The sequence below is a fragment of the Pseudorasbora parva genome, chromosome 4, assembly GCF_024679245.1.
Source record: "Pseudorasbora parva isolate DD20220531a chromosome 4, ASM2467924v1, whole genome shotgun sequence".
In the NCBI taxonomy this organism is placed as follows: Eukaryota; Metazoa; Chordata; class Actinopteri; order Cypriniformes; family Gobionidae; genus Pseudorasbora; species Pseudorasbora parva.
Window position 1 is genome coordinate 44,538,252 of NC_090175.1, and position 17,591 is coordinate 44,555,842.

Sequence of the window (17,591 nt, forward strand, 5' to 3'; positions counted from 1 at the left end):
CGAAATCTAAACAAAATCTAGCAGTGACGATCGGTTAATGCCTAATGGAATACGCCCTTTACTGACTCTGAAAGAGAAATCTCATCAACGAATTGATTTGGTACATGTTGTTCGAAATGAACGAAATGAACAGGTCGTTGAAGGATACTGATAGCGAACAGCTTGGCTCGTGTAAGTGGCATATTTTCAGCAAAGAAAGAAATGTACACTTTACCACTGTAATGAAAGCAGTGTAATAATGCAGGTTGATGTTTAAACGATTACTACAGAGTAAAGTGTGTTTGTATTTTAATTTTATGTTTGAACCGTTTTCTTCATTACGTTTGAGTCATGTCAATTCTCTAAAAACTGTAAAAAAATAAAACATGTGACAGTATGGTTAAATAGATCTTGTGTGTCCCGTCAGTAAAAAGCATTCTGAGCTACTGAATGAACTTCACTGACCGAGTCGCTGTTTTGAGTCTGAAAGAGAGAGAGATTTTGTTCGTGAACGAACTGGCCAGTGGTAAAGTGTACATTTCTTTCTTTGCTGAAAATATGCCACCTACACGAGCCGAGCTGTTCGCTATCAGTATCCTTCAACAACCTGTTCATTTCGTTCATTTCGAACAACATGTACCAAATCAATTCGTTCATGAGATTTCTCTTTCAGAGTCAGTAAAGGGCGTATTCGTTCTCTGAATTCAACAAATCACATGCTCCGTCACATCTCGTACTCGAACGCTATTGGCTTGAGGTTTTTTCATTCTTTGACAGAATGAAATAGTCCACAGGGCTGCTCATGCGCTCGCTGCTAATAGCGCCACGCTCCGGTGGAGGGAGTCAATAGACTACATGAATGAGAACGATTCGTTCACCTAAAAGATTCGTTCAAAAAGAACGATTCGTTCACGAACGTACCATTACTAGTTGACAGGAAAAAATAAATAAACATAATATAGCGACGGCAGATTTAGGGAAAATAGAGCAGTAAAAGTACAGATACAGCACTTAAAATGTACTAGAGTAAGAGTAAAAGTACACTGTTTTTAAACTACTTAAAAAGTACAATTCCTGAGAAAAAATACTCAATTACAGTAACGAGAGTATTTGTAATTTGTTACTTTACACCACTGAGTAGAGGTTTAGATTAAGTTTTTTTTTTTTTTTTTTTTTTAGACGCATTTCTCTACACACTCTAAAAAACCAAACAAAACAAAAATCTCTGCCACACACACATACACACCATGCTTGGTACCCAAGGCACAAAAACTGTAACAATCAATTGCTAATTTTTGAGCACGAAAGGATAATTTTAAACTCTAGACATCATAAAACAGCAAGATACTAAACATGACAAAATCAACAGCAACATTGAAAGTGGCAAACAGTGAAAACATGTGGCCTTATTAATTATTCATGCCCGGGTGCATGCTGGGAGCACCAACAGTGTGAAGCTATGTAGATTTTACTTAATTATGTGAAATGTACTCAAAACTGCTGATGAATATTAATGTATTATTTACAAATTTGAACCCTAAGTAATATTTACAGTACCTTAAAGTTATATTTTTCATCTCTACCTGCTTGAATTGAATACAACAATTGTTTGATGTTTTCAGTGCAAAAAGTAGGCCTATTTCTGCTGTATTCATTTCAATACATTTTTTTTTTTCCGGTGTAGGTTGACATACTGTTATTTATATCACAAGTGTTTGTGTGGTCTTACTATGCATATGGGACGATACCATGTCATCCACTTAGCCTGATATAGTTTCCTGTTACTATCAGACGTGCTACAACAGATGAAGTGTTCGCTAAATTGCATAACGGCCATTAAGCTGGATCAAAGGGCTTGTTTTGTATGGCATCAACTAGATGCTAATTATCAATATAGTCATTAATTACTGTGGTACAAAGCTAAATTAACAATTTACATGACATTTTCATTAGACACATACCCTATTGATCAGGTGTCACACATTACCACAAAGTAAACTACGTATCTATCATATAAGTGGACTACATGCTTATTAAAATGTTCATTAGTTCCTCTTCTTGTAAATTCAAAGAAAAAAAGAAAACTGAGTCACCAACCGCAAGGAACGAACCTCATCCCAGTTCACAAGGCCTTCATTGATTCTTGCGGGCCGATGTCATTAGTCAATGTGAATAGCCATGTATAAATTCCCTGACAGTTTGACTATGGTATCATTACAGTGGTGTGTGAATGGAGAATCTACTCTTCAACATTAACTCTAATTACCCTTTACTCCACATAGAGGGGATAATATGGCTCCTAGACAAAGGAGAGCGTGGCTAAGGTTCATTTACTCCAGTAGGGCCATCGCTACACCATCTAGATAAAATATAACTTTACAGCCGAGGTTAATTGTCATTCCCAAAGCTTTCCAATCAGTCAAGCAGGCTTAAAAAGTGCTTAGATATATATAAACCCAAGTCATCAGTGAGAGGAAGGAGCTTAATTCACGAAGCAAGGCTAGATACAGTACTTCAGTCGTGAGTGAACTTCAATAACTAGCGCCATTTCAATTCCGTCCCTACTTTTTTTTCTTCCCTATCTTCTGGCTCTCTTTTTATGATCAGTCATCCTCAGATCCTGACAGGCACTTGTGTCTGTGCGAAGGGTTGAATATCTAGCCACTGACGAGTCAGGCGCATTAGACAGCCACACAGCAATCAGTCGGATCAGGCTTTCTTTGGATGCCTCAAAAGTGGGGCCTAATTTTCAGATTCCTCTCAGGCTGAAAAATGCCTTTGCACATTTGTAGGCATCTAGTGTATGGGCACGAGGGAGGCATGAGCGTCTGGAGAGGTATGCTATGGATGAATGATATGTAAAAACCTGCAAATTAGTACTTCTTCCTCCATTACAGTTACCATAGTGATAGCAGCCTCCCTCGACAAATGGCCATAGTGGTGGAACTTTAACTTCAGTGTGCCAGGTAATCAAAAATACATCAGAGTTTCTCTGCTGCATCCTTCGGAGTTAAAGAAATAGTTCACCCCCGAAATGAAATTCTGACTTCTGTGGAAAAAGATAAGATTAATTTTTGAAGAATATCTTGGCCACTTTTTGGAAAGTGATCGGGGGACTGAGTTAAGCCCCTAAAAAGAAAGACTAGAAGAAAAAAAAGAATATATGTATCATAATAGTGACCAATACAATAGCTTTTCTGTGAAGAAGATCTTGACATATTGGCTCTTAAATGAGAGTTCATGGGAGAAGTATTATATCCCATTTGTGCTTTATGGTTCTTTTATCAGTCAAATCGTTTCAATGAATCTATTGATTCACTTTACAAAAATCGGTTTGAAAAGATTCATTGATGAATTGGACTCATAAAAGAGCTCTTCTCGAGTTCATGAGAAAAGTATCTACACAGTCTCACAGGAAAACAACTATTTTATGAGGTGGCGTTTTCATATACTAGTATGTGAATCATATGGAAGCCTGCTTCCGCCACTAAATAAAATAAAAGTAAAAAGTGTAATTGCGACTTTTTATCTCAGAATTTAGACTTTTTCCTCACACTATTGTGAGTTAAAAAGTCACAATTCTGACTGAGAAAAAAATATATCATGCAATTGCGAGTTTATATCTCAGAATTCTGACTCTGTAACTTGCAATTTTGAGAGAAAAAAAGTCTGAATTGTGACTTTATATCAAACAATTGCGAGTTTGTATCTCAGAATACTGATTTTAAATCTCACGATTGTGAGAAAAAAAGTCTGAATTGTGACTTTTTTTAATCTTGCAATTGTGAGGAAAAAAAGTAAAAAATTCTGAGATAAAAAGTCACAATTACTCTTTTTATTTTTTTATTTAGTGGCGGAAACAGGCTTCCATAGAATCGTACAAAAAATAAAGATAAAATAAAAACACTAAGCAAGAAGATAAAGATTTTATATTTAGGATGACGGTACACTCTGATTACTTATATGGGAGAAAGTGCAACACCCAATGTGGTGAATAAGCCTCGCCTTCTAAATGAAAAGAGCCAATAGGTGATTAGTGAAGTCATTGTATTACTGCAGCTGCCGTTAGAAGATTGTTATAGAAACAGGTTGTTATACTGATTGTTATAGAAACAGGCATTGTTCTCTGGGTTTTTTTTTGTTTGTTTTTTGTCATGATTTGAGCTTTTAGAAACACAATTTATGTTTAACAGCTGTTGTCAGATTCCCTTGGTGATTTCATATAAGAAATGGAATCTTAAGCTTGGCGAAGAGTCTTGGAGAATGTGGAGAACTTGGAGAACTTATTCAAAGAGATGGGAGCTTCACTTGCATGCCTGAGAGGCATTTCAAAGATGGCCACCGAGCGAAATGACTCGTCTTAAAGGGACTTTGGATCGTACAAAAAAGTAAGAAGGAGCTTTTCTTGTCTACTTGATGAACGTGCACAAGAGAAGTAGCAATATCTGATTTGTGAATAAATCGTTCTATTTCAGTGAATCGGGTGATTTAGTTCTCTTAACTATTCTGAAAGACTTGCTCATGAGTTCAACTCACAGCTGAACTCGTGAAATATCCTTTTGAAACAGGGGTCTGCTGATGGTTCATGTGTGTTCTTATAGGATATCAATAGATTTAAGGCAGAGTTGAGACCAGGAGAGAGTTGTTAATCTGTGCGCAGTGTAATTCATTATCTTTAAAGGACTCTAGTATGCAGTAAGTGTTCATGCGTGATCCTCAAAGAATGTTTATCTTGTTAGACGCTGAATTCATTATGAGTATACATCACCTTCCCAGTCCTCCTGGATTCGGTTTTGCTCTTCTGTACAACTGCTGTCATGAATCTGTTGATGTATATCTATAAAAGCGGACTTATCATTTATTCATGGGCTGGGAAAATCGGGACATACAAAATGTTCAGCAAGACATCATCAAAACGAATCGCAAAGCATTTGGACGAAAGTAAGTGCATCCCTTTTTGCTACAGTTAATTGCTGGCTTCCTTTGCAAACTCTTCGTTGTGTGTATTCCTCCAGTTTCCCTCTCTCTCGCTCTCTCTCATGCGCTCTGATCCTCTTCTTCCCCAGTCGGAGCTGCAGTCGTTGGGAACTGCGTACGTGCTGGGCTTCGTTGCTATGGCTTTTCAGCGGCTCTGCTGTGGTTTATGGAGGGGTACGAGTAAAAAGGTGCTTTGGTGCGGCTGTAAATCTCTTCTGCAATCAATCCCTGTGCAATAGTAGTAAGAGTGCTCATCTTTTAACGAAACCCACTCCTCATTCACACCTAGTGATTAAGGGTCGGCTTGATTAGAATTCACTCAGCAGGGATCCAGCTGCCCCTCCCTCTCCCTCTCCCCTTGTGTCTTTCCGGATGGCCCCATCAACTCTGTATAATCACTGCAAAATGGCTCAAGCATGTATATGGAGAATTGCAGGTTGACAGCAGATTTTCCCAGGCTGCATGTCTTCAGCTCTCATCTGGCTTCAAATCATTATCCATTGCCACAGGTGAATGTGATCAAGTGGAGTATCAGAGCCACGCCTCACTGATCTTGGAATCTCGGTTGGGTCCAGACCAGGTCATTGATGCGCCACCAAAGTGTCACTCTAGGGATGTATTGACATCCTTTTGGGGGAATCTGAAAAAGCCTAGATTATACTGTATATATAATGTGATCAAAAACAAAACAAACAAACAAACAAAAAAAGTATCACTGCATAAAATTGTACATTGCCATGATAAACCTGGCATTAGACTTTCCAGTACTTATGTCCTTATTTACAGTATAAATAAATAAATGTATACATAAATACATTTCATTTTAAATAAATGTTCATAAATACAGAACCACTCACTTTAAAAACTCTATAAATCATATACACATTTGTATGTTTTAATATTAAAATATGTATATTGCACTACTGTTCTTTTTTTAAAGAAATTAATACTTTAATACAGCTATGATTAATTTAACTGATCAAAAGTGACAGTACAGCAATTTTATAGTGTTAAAAAAAAAAAAATGGACCTTTGTATTCATCAAATAATCCAGAAAAAAAGTAAATGTTTCTTGAAAACTAAATGCCACTAAAGACTGGAGTAATAGCTGCTGAAAATTCAGCCTTGCCTTCACATCACATTTTGAAATATTTCACAATATTAGACCTTTTACTCTATATTTTATTGAATAAATGGATCCTTATAAGCTTTTATTATGTATAATAAATGTACAACAAAAAAAGGTAAAAGGCAAATAAAAAGCATCTTTAGTTGCTTTAAATGAATTGCTCATATACAACCAAGTCATATGAAAAGCCACAGATGTCAAATACATATAGCCTTGGTTAACCAAGTTGAGCTGAATTCTCCAAATCCAATGACATTTTCTAAAGAATGTTTCAGTTGGGTCAGCTTATGTATGATTTTGTTTGGACAAAGGAATAATAACACAACAAAAATGTGCGGTTCTCTCTACTATACACTCACCTATAGGATTATTAGGAACACTATACTAATACTGTGTTTGACCCCCTTCACCTTCAGAACTGCCTTAATTCTACGTGGCATTGCAATTCCAATTGGCACTAAGGCTTCTCAAGTATGCCAAGAAAACATTCCCCACACCATTACACCACCACCAGCAGCCTGCACAGTGGTAACAAGGCATGATGGATCCATGTTCTCATTCTGTTTACGCCAAATTCTGACTCTACCAACTGAATGTCTCAACAGAATTCGAGAATCATCAGACCAGGCAACATTTTTCCAGTCTTCAACTGTCCAATTTTGGTGAGCTTGTGCAAATTATAGCCTCTTTTTCCTATTTGTAGAGGAGATGAGTGGTTCCCGGTGGGGTCTCCTGCTGTTGTAGCCCATCTGACTCAAGGTTGTGCGTGTTGTGGTTTCACAAATGCTTTTCTGCATACCTCGGTTGCAACGAGTGGTTATTTCAGTCAAAGTTGCTCTTCTATCAGCTTGAATCAGTCAGCCCATTCTTCTTTGACCTCTAGCATCAACAAGGCATTTTTGCCCACAGGACTGCCGCCTACTGGATGTTTTTCCCTTTCCACACCATTCTTTGTTAACCCTAGAAATGGTTGTACGTGAAAATCCCAGTAACTGAGCAGATTGTAAAATACTCAGAACGGCCCGTCTGGCACCAACAACCATGTCACGCTCAACATTTCTTAAATCACCTTTCTTTCCCATTCTGACATTCAGTTTGGAGTTCAGGAGATTGTCTTGACCAGGACCACACCCATAAATGCATCGAACCAACTGCCATGTGATTAATTGATTAGATAATTGCATTAATGAGAAATTGAACAGGTGTCCCTAATAATCCTTTAGGTGAGTATATTGTAGTATACTACAGTATGAAGTTTCTTCACTGCATCTTGTTCTTCCTCTTTATCTACTTCGTTCTGTCAGTCTCCTATCCAGTGCTGCAGTATCCTGTGGGGATCTCGTAGTTATTTTAAGGATGAGCAGGGATAATATCAGACTATTCTCACACTCGACCTAGAGCAGAACATAATGGAGTAAATCTATCACTCATCACTACCTTTCTTTTCTCAGATGTACCTCCAGAAAGTCCTGCACTGCCTGTGTAATGCTGGTGATCATTCACGTGTGGCGATTCAAAAAGAACAGGTTCCTCGTGGCTGTAAAGGCACTCAGGCTTGGATGAGGAAGTGGCGAGTGAGAGACCTGCACAGAGAGCAAAGCAACCCTGTCAGAGCAAGTTAACAGCAGTCAAAAAGCCAAGGGAGGATCGGGCATTGTGAACAGGCTGGTTTCCATCACTTCCTTTAGCTTTAGAGGAACTGTGACAACAAAAATGAAGCATGAGCATCCCGAAGGCACATAACTGGCATTTTATGTGGATACCGATTTACTACCTTATGAGGTGTTCATAGAGCAAAGATTAACGGTGTGTTAAAAAGTCACATGAGAAACGACAGGCTATTTGTTGTTGCTAATGCTAAATATGCTAAATAGTTTACAAATGATGATCACCAAGAAACATTCAGTACGATAAGATTACAAACCAGCAATTCAAAATAGGGATTGAGAATTACGATTAGGACAAATGTAAACTTTAAATACAAATATTTATGTCCGTCTTATTTTCTTCACTTTCAAACATTAAACCATTAAGCTTTTATTATAGAAAACCAGTCTGAAACACACAGACTTTTTGAAAATCTAAAAAAAAAAAAACACAAAAAAACCCCATATAGTTTTATTTAGAATTTATTGTTGCAGCCCTACTACAAACCATTGGACCCCTGTGAATTTAGGGATAGTTTACCCAAAAATGAAAATGCAGTAAAAGTCAGTGGGGTCAAAACATTTAATTGTATGGAATATGGGGGAAAAAAAGAAGAAGAAAAAATTTACATATTATTTTTTTCTTCTGCAGAAGAAATAAATGCATACAGGGTTGGACAGACAGAAAAGTGAGTTCATTTTTGGTTTAACTCTCCCTTGAAACATAAGAAAAATTATATTGTTCACATCACCTGAGATGGATACATTGTGTAAATTGACCATTGTAACCAAGTGAGGGAATGAAACACGAAGATGAGAGAATCTGCACCTTTAACGTTTGATATTTTTACCTTCCGAATTACGTCTTTTCTTTAGAAAGCAGGGATGACTAGCTCACCGCTGGGGTTTTCACAGCTGATTCTATGCTAATGTGGCTTGTTAGAAATGATTGCTTTGTTATCACTGGCAACGCTTTGTGCAAAAACCTCGTGAGCAACGTACTATTATAGCACATTAGTTCTAATGAACTGGTCCATATGCTCCCAAACTCCTCTGGAGGAAGGAAACAACAGAACACATAGCAAGCAGACAGAAACGCACAGGGTTTTTTTCTACACAGGCTTTCCCTCCCATTTGCATGAAAACACATTACAAGGATCCCACTGGTTCTTCAAACAAACATACAAAGGCCTTAAAACAAGTGCCTGTTTAGAAGCCCAAGGATGTGCCATGCTAGATTATACTCTTTTAAAACCTTGTCTAATACATTTTGTCTTGCGCCAAGAAACTTACAAGAACACTTTGTTTTCATAAGGATATGTGTAATTTTACCTAAAAGTTAAAACTCTCCATGGTCCTGTCAAAAGCCCTCCATGACAAACCGAAAAGCATATTCCCCAGCCTGTAGTTGGAACTGCCCTGGATACGCTACGAACCAATCCGTGAATGCCTGAGTGGCTTCAGGCGTATTCCTGAGCCACCCTGTCTGAATGCTGATTAGCTTGAGTGTTGGCCACGTAATGTCTCGAGCTGTTTCTCTAGTGCTCGTAATTAGTTATTAATGAGGAGCTGCATCGCTCCTGTGGGGGCTCGAGTGCTGAAAAGTAAAAGTTTGTGTTGAGTTTATGAGTTTGAGTTAAGTGCTTACGTGTTCAATACGGCGGACTCTCTGTTCTGTCATTTCCATGGAAACACCAGCTTTCTCTGACCCAACTGACCTATTACTGCTGTATTGTTATTTACATAGCATTTCTGGCTGTGTTGCTACCGTGTTTTGCTCCGGTAGAGCTGCTTGCTCGTAGATGCATATTGGGAATGAGCCGGACCCGATATAAGCTCATGTAAATATCATCCATGGAGCGGCATTTGGGACGCCTTTGTAGCAACAGATGGGCTTACTCTCTTTCGTCATCGTCCTATTGTTGCCCACTCTTTTTCTCTTTCTGTTGCAATACCTCTGTCTCGGCCCGCTAGCTTACAGGTTTTGCCATTTTCCTCAACCCTGTTCTAATCCGTTGCCATTGTTATGAGGGGAGCAGGTGCTGTGAGAGCCTCCTTCCATCATTCATCATTTATTGGACTGTTACAGACAGCATTTGGTGATAAATGCCTCACACTGGCACTCTGAGCCAAAGTCTTTACATGCGTTGTTCGTTAGCGTTTATGGCCCTCTGGTACGCTCTCATCCCATTTCTAAACAGGGAGGATCGTTTTACAATCAGATGTAAAACAGAATGGATGTGAATCTTCACCATGTGGCACACAAAATGTCTTATTTTTGTCTGATTTGTGGAATCTGCTCAAAAGAGAATAGATCAGAACCGACAACCATCTTTTTCAGGCCGTTTTTACACTTGCGTGACTCAATGCAAGTCAATTTCTAGATATATTTTTGAATCTCTCTGCACCCTTATTCAGGACCCCTCTGGTTGCTCTGGTAAATTTATAAATTCTTTTCATCCCAAGTTGAAGCTCTTTATCACACTGCAAAAAAGTGTTGTTCATCAATAGTGTGCAAATGTGTGTGTGTGTGTGTGTGTGTGTGTGTGTGTGTGTGTGTGTGTGTGTATCCATACTCACCTAAAGGATTATAAGGAACACCATACTAATACTGTGTTTGACCCCCTTTCGCCTTCAGAACTGCCTTAATTCTACATGGCATTGATTCAACAAGGTGCTGAAAGCATTCTTTAGAAACGTTGGCCCAAATTGATAGGATAGCATCTTGTACTGTAGTTGATGGAGATTTGTGGGATGCACATCCAGGACAGGAAGCTCCCATTCCACCACATCCCAAAGATGCTCTATTGGGTTGAGATCTGGTGACTGTAGGGGCCATTTTAGTACAGTGAACTCATTGTCATGTTCACGAAACCAATTTGAAATGATTTGAGCTGCGTGGCATGGTGCATTATCCTGCTGGAAGTAGCCATCAGAGGACGGGTACATGGTGAAAATAAAGGGATGGACATGGTCCGAAACAATGCTCAGGTAGGCAGTGGCATTTAAACAATGCCCATTTGGCACGAAGGGCCCTAAAGTATGCCAAGAAAACATCCCCCACACCATTACACCACCACCACCAGCCTGCACAGTGGTAACAAGGACACAATAATGCAATCAGCTAATACCCCCCCCCCCCCCCCCCGAAAAAAAAAAAACCACACTTCCAGGCTAGTAAAGGAATTTTCTGGGTTTCCGCTATTGCACATCTTCTGAATGAGAGTACTGAATCTCCTGATCAAAACACACGCAAGTAAGACGCAGTGAAACGAACAATCGCATGTAATTATATGCATATGAAAATAACCTGATCATCATCAATAAACAGCATATGAATCAAAACTGCCTAATGTTACTGAATGAAATGTGGACCCAGGACGAGCTACATGACTGTGCAAGCATTAGGAGTGTTGATGGACTCGATCTCCTCCATCTGCGTTTGATCGTCGCTCTGAATCTGACCTGGAAACACAACCTGGTCTTTCGCAAAAATGTGATTTTTCTCAGCTTTTTGTTCAAAATTTTGCTTTTTTTTAATGAAACCTACCCATATTCAAGTGTTGATAAAAAAGGAATCCATGAAGCTAGAAAAAACGTTTTTTATTTATTTATTTTTTTTTTAAAGAAGAGGGTCAGCTCTTTATTTTGATATATTGCATGCTCAGATATTCAATAAACAAAATATTCTATGGGCTATTAAATTTTTGTGAAAATTGTCAAAAACCCTGGTGGTGGCTGGCAACTTTTTTTTTTAAAACGCTGGCGGGGAAAGAGTTAATGTACTTTTGCGCGACAATAACGCGCTCTCGACATTTGACAGGGAAATAACGCCATCCTCATATTACTAATAATAATATTTTAGATATTTACAGTAGGAAATGAACAAAACGTAGTCATGGAACATGATCTTTATTTAATATATATTTTTTGCATACAAGAAAAATATATAGTTTTGACCCACAAATATACCTTTGCAACTTTTGAATTGTGGTCCAGGGTCACATATATTATGCCTGCAAAGTGTGCAATCTCATGGGTGACTTCTCTGGATACGGGGTAAAAACAGCAAACTATGCCAATTATCTGCCTTTAAGAGCCTCAATTTGCAAAAGAATGGTGTATTTGCAACACTTACCAGCAGGGACTAAATGCTAATCAAAAACTGCATTCACATCAACTAAAAAAACTGCCATTCACAAACCCTTACTTTTCATATGGTTTCTAAGGTTCCTTGGGAAAAAGGCATTGATCAAACAGTCTGACATTGCTTGTGACTGGGGATTGACATAAAATAGAAAGTTGGATTAAAGCGTAAACAATGTTCTGTTTACATTATATCCATTTTCTTAGGAGGATCCTTTATCCATAAATAAATGGAATTAAAACTCATAAACAGCTGCGTTGTTTTCCTCCACTGATATAGAGTCTTATAAAAACCAGCATGGTCCTGGGGGTTATTCATCTCTAGTGCTCATGGTTAATTAGCGTAAGTACACAGAGTCGTGCCTCTCCGGTGGAGCCTCGCGGATCGTATTTAAAAAGATCTGAAGCTTAACGCCACATCTTCTGTATATTCTCAAACGCACACATACACTTGTATACACAGGCACAGCTGCATGTTTGGATGCGCCGACCTGCTGCTGGCCAGATGTTACATGCTGTTGTCTGTGGATGCTGTCCAATTTTCAGTGTGCGTGTTTGAGTGCAAAGTTGTAAACAGATTAGTTGCCCTGAGCCATGAGCTTGATTTTTGTGAAGAAAAAACAGCATGTACAGTAAAGCTAAACTATAGCCTATATTTATACAAGGCAATTGGTCGTGCATAACCTAAATAACTGCAAACGTATTGTTACCATCTCTAAGATCTAAACATAACAGGATCTATCATATTATGTATGACCTACAGAAAATAAAAATCACAAACAATACATTTAATTCATTTCCACACCACTAGCATCACCTGTACTAGCATATCATCCCTTCGTTTTCCATATATCTCGATACATAGTTTCATAAAGATGCCTAGATTAGTAAATCATGTAATTTCTTCTTTAACATGTGCCTTTTTATGTGATTTACAAAGATTGAGAATCTGAAAAGTAAAACTGATTACCCCTTGTCTAACTGCCAGTTGGCCAGACTAGTTCTTGAAGGTTTCATATGTAGTTTATTTGAAACTATTGTAAACTATGTAGTTTATTTGAAACTATATAATTATAAAAATAAAGCGTATTTGAAGAGCTCAGATGCAAAATCAGCCAAAGCCACCTCCGTCAAAATTTAGAGGATACTGAGTGAATTCTCGCTGAACTTAGTATACATTCATTAAATACTTTAGCTTCAAATCCATTAATGGTATTTCCCAGTATCCGCCCATTAGGAAATACCTGTTTGTTGGCAGAAACCACTAAACGCCACATCCCTTTGGCAGTAAAAGCCCACAGAAACCAATCAGAAGACACAAATCATATCATCGAGACTGATACAAATAAAATAATAAAATTGTAAAAAAATTCTAAATTAAAATTTTGTTTTGTTTTGTTTTGCTTTTTGCAGGTTTTTGCTAGCCTAGAAATCTAGACGCACCCTAGCGGCAGCAAATTTAATCTGCCCGCAAGTGTCGTCTAGGAACTCTCAATACCCTTCTGAGCTGTATTCCTCAAAATCTGGACGGGCCAATCACATCGTGTATAGAGTCGACGGGCCGGGCCATAATGACGATGGCCGAGTTGCGTTTGCGTGCTTCTAGTAAACACAGAAACTGGCGAACGGCGGCGGTCTTTCGAATCAGCTTTGCGGCTCTGGAAGACTTGGAGTTAAGCTTTTCTCTGAGAAAAGAACAAAGAATGGCACTGAACAAGGCATGGTAGTATGGGTTCATGTTCTTATTCTGTTTATTACAAATTCTGACTCTACCATCTGAATATCTCAACAGAAATCGAGACTCATCAGACCAGGCAAAATGTTTCCAGTCTTCAACTGTCCAATTTTTGTGAGCTTGTGCAAAGTCATTCTTAAAAATGGAAGATGTGTTCGGAGTTTAGCCGACCGGATACGGTGAATGTTTAATCTGTCAACTAGCTCCACTTCACCTTCGTTGCTCTGGTTGGTGTAGCGCTATCCAATTGCGTGCAGAGGGAGTTTGAAAGACAACTGTTTATCCCGCCCCTCGGATTGAGCCCTGTCTATGGTGAGTTTCCAGACCAAACATCTTGATATGGGTCTGGCTTGTCAGGCTAGGTTTTTGCATCTGAAGTCTTAATTTTCAAAAAAAACAAAAACTTTCCAACATCCCTTTATTGAGTTTCCCTCAACTCAAACATCACAAATCCAGCTATTATACGGGTGCTAATCTAGTAAATGAAGCTAGATTACTTTCAATAAAAGGTGCAACATATACATACACAGCTATATATATATATATATATACTTATACTTTTGGGGAGCTGTGTTTCTATATGTCATTAGTAAGCAACCAGAGCTAGTCTAGAGCTAGCCTCTTGCTTATAATAATCCACAGATTTTGACATGACAAGCCAACATTGCTCAAAAAAGTTGTCCCTTTACTCACTATGTTTATGCAACTGTCCACAGCAGAGGTGTCAGCTCTTATGGTCATTGAATCATTTAACCGATTTGTTCAACAGTGATTTTATTCAAGAACAAAATACAACTGTGTTGCTCAGAGACGCAAAACAATTCTGTTGTAGATTTATTTCCAATGGTGGAGTAAAAACAGACAAGTGAAATATAAGTCCCTCAATATGTTCTTGTTCACTGAGTTGTTGTTTAAAAGCAATATCACACTCGCAATCTCTCTGGCTTTACGTACATTAATTGGTTGTCACGCAATGCTATTGTATGTCATTCTCTTTTGCTGTTATTTTAGCTGAGTGATTTTAGCTAAATCTTCTTGATACTTTAATGAAACATACAGTAACTGAGAACTCCATTAGGTTTATTGAACTATGAGTGAGCAACCTCTAAACAATCCTAAGAGTGAATCCTCCTGCAGCTCCATATAGGAGCCAAATGTTCCTGAGTATTGTCTGTCTTTGTGAATGTTCATTGGTTGTGCATTGAATTTGATTTGAAGTTGTTTGTCATCTCTGGCTAGTATCGTATACTGATCTCCAGTTCAATTTCTGAGTGTGATTAGTATGCCTGCCATGGCTTCCCCTTCGGGCGGCCCATCCCACCTGCAGACACACATACACACACAACGTCTTTTGGTATCACTCTCTTTTCATGGATACTTGCAGCCATGCAGGTCGCCAGGGTAACAGCTGGCATCCCACCACCTCTCTCTCTCTCTCTCTCTCTCTCTCTCTCTCTCTCTCTCTCTCTCTCTCTCTCTCTCTCTCTCTCTCTCTCTCTCTCTCTCTCTCTCTCTCTCTCTCTCTGTGTGTGTGTGTGTGTGTGTGTGTGGGGGGGGGTGTCTTGTGCCAGGTGAGCCATTAACACCAGTCTCACACAAGTGCCACCTGCCACGTTTCACCAAATCTCCTGTGTTTGTGTGTGTGTGTGTGTGTGTGTGTGTGTGTGTGTGTGTGTGTGTGTGTGTGAGAGTGTTGTGACAGGTCTGGCATGTGCTTACATTTGCTGGGTCATAGTCTAGTTTCATTGCACACGTATTGTGTGTTTGTACGTGTGTATATGTGTTTTATTTAAAGCTTTACACTACACAATACACTACAACACCACAATCTGGTCATAAAAACACACATATACACTCACCTAAAGGATTATTAGGAACACCTATTTAATTTCCCATTAATGCAATTATCTAATCAATTAATCACATTGCACAGTTGCTTCAATGCATTTAGGGGTGTGGTCCTGGTCAAGACTGCTGAACTCCAAACTGAATGTCAGAATGGGAAAGAAAGGTGATTTAAGCAATTTTGAGCGTAACATGGTTGTTGGTGCCAGACGGGCTGGTCTGAGTATTTCACAATCTTCTCAGTTGCTGGGATTTTCACACACAACCATTTCTAGGGTTTACAAAGAATGGTGTGAAAAGGGAAAGACATCCAGTATCCTGTGGGCGAAAGTGCCTTGTTGATGCTAGAGGTCAAAGGAGAATGGGCTGACTGATTCAAGCTGATAGAAGAGCAACTTTGACTGAAATAACCACTCGTCACAACCAAGGTATGCAGCAAAGCATTTGTGAAACTTAACATGCACAACCTTGAGTCAGATGGGCTACAACAGCAGGAGACCCCACCGGGAACCACTCATCTCCACTACAAATAGGAAAAATAGGCTAAAATTTGCACAAGCTCACCAAAACTGGACAGTTGAAGACTGGAAAAATGTTGCCTGGTCTGATGAGTCTCGATTTCTGTTGAGATATTCAGATGGTAGAGTCAGAATTTGTCATAAACAGAATAAGAACATGAACCCATCATACCATGCCTCGTTACCATTGTGCAGGCTGGTGGTGGTGGTGTAATGGTGTGGGGGATGTTTTCTTGGTACACTTTAGACCCCTTAGTGCCAGTTAGGCATCATTTAAAAGCCACGGCCTACCTAGGCATTGTTTCTGACCGTGTCCATTCCTTTATGACCACCATGTACCCATCCTCTGATGGCTACTTCCAGCAGGATAATGCACCATGTCACAAAGCTCGAATCATTTCAAAATGGTTTCTTGAACATGACAATAAGTTCACTGTACTAAAATGGCCCCACAGCCAGGTCTTAACCAAATAGGGCATCTTTGGGATGTGGTGGAATGGGAGCTTCATGCCCTGGATGTGCATCCCACAAATCTCCATTGACTGCAAGATGCTATCCTATCAATATGGGCCAACATTTCTAAAAAATATTTCATCACCTTGTTGAATCAATGCCACGTAGAATTAAGGCAGTTCTGAAGGTGAAAGGGGGTCAAACACAGTATTAGTATGGTGTTCCTAATAATCCTTTAGGTGTGTGTGTGTGTGTGTGTGTGTGTGTGTGTGTGTGTGTGTGTGTGTGTGTGTGTGTGTGTGTGTGTGTGTGTGTGTGCGTGCGTGCGTGCGTGCGTGCGTGTGTGTATATGAAAGAGGTCGGTCAGTATGATCAGTTTGGCCTATGAAGTGTCCTTGCGTTTTTACAATGGCAAACACACTGTAGGGCTGAAATCAATAACTGCATCTGCAGTTTAATCCCCCATCACCCCCCACCCCCACAGCACACATAGTCACATTCTCTCTTCTCCCTTTTCTACATATTTCTCTCATTCTTTCTCTCTATCATACATTGCATCTCCTCACGCACGTCTTTCTTTGCCTGCGAATTAAACAGCTCATTGTGTGCCGAGATTCACTAAAAACCGCTGCCGATTACACACTTCTCGTTCCATTGACCCATCAAGGTCATCACGCAAATGCTGAGGGGAGCCAGCAGCCTCTTAACGTCCATTCCAGCTCCGCTGCACACTAAAAGGACACCAACAGAGCTCTGAATGTATGCCGAAGCCATTTTTCTGATCTGAGGCCTGTGCTCTACCTCTGGTGGGACACAGCCATTTATTTGAATAGGGGGAAGCCTCCTGTTTGACAAGAACCTATCATGAAGAAGAGTTATTGTGAAGCGGGGCTGCTTCTGTAGGCGAGAAAATGGCAGCAAATGACTGCAGTGGGACTAGCTGCTACACAGATAGACACACGGTTATTAAGAGACTAATATAATGCTCTGTTCATTAGTGATTTCTTCCACACATAGCGCGGGGCTCTAATGGCCTTCAAATGCACTGAAATTGTCCAAACAGGATCTAGTACTCTATTGTTAACGGGCTACATTATTTAATGAAGATCACCTACAGTGAACAAATCAGTTTTGTGGCTGTGTGGCTGTTTCTTCGGTACAAA

The 17,591-nt window shown here is 39.4% G+C and overlaps 1 protein-coding gene and 1 long non-coding RNA gene across 6 annotated transcripts in view; one reads left to right on the forward strand and one right to left on the reverse strand.

Moving 5' to 3' along the window:
* Window positions 1-17,591, forward strand: part of LOC137073435 (zeta-sarcoglycan) — a 438,962-nt gene that overhangs the window by 201,349 nt on the left and 220,022 nt on the right. The gene's annotated exons all lie outside the window — the stretch shown is intronic.
* On the reverse strand, window positions 7,303-9,768 carry LOC137073436 (uncharacterized). The gene is made up of 3 exons (XR_010904783.1): window positions 9,064-9,768; window positions 7,523-7,668; window positions 7,303-7,413 (listed from the first exon to the last, which is right to left on the reverse strand). It is a non-coding gene; the product is annotated as an uncharacterized lncRNA (long non-coding RNA).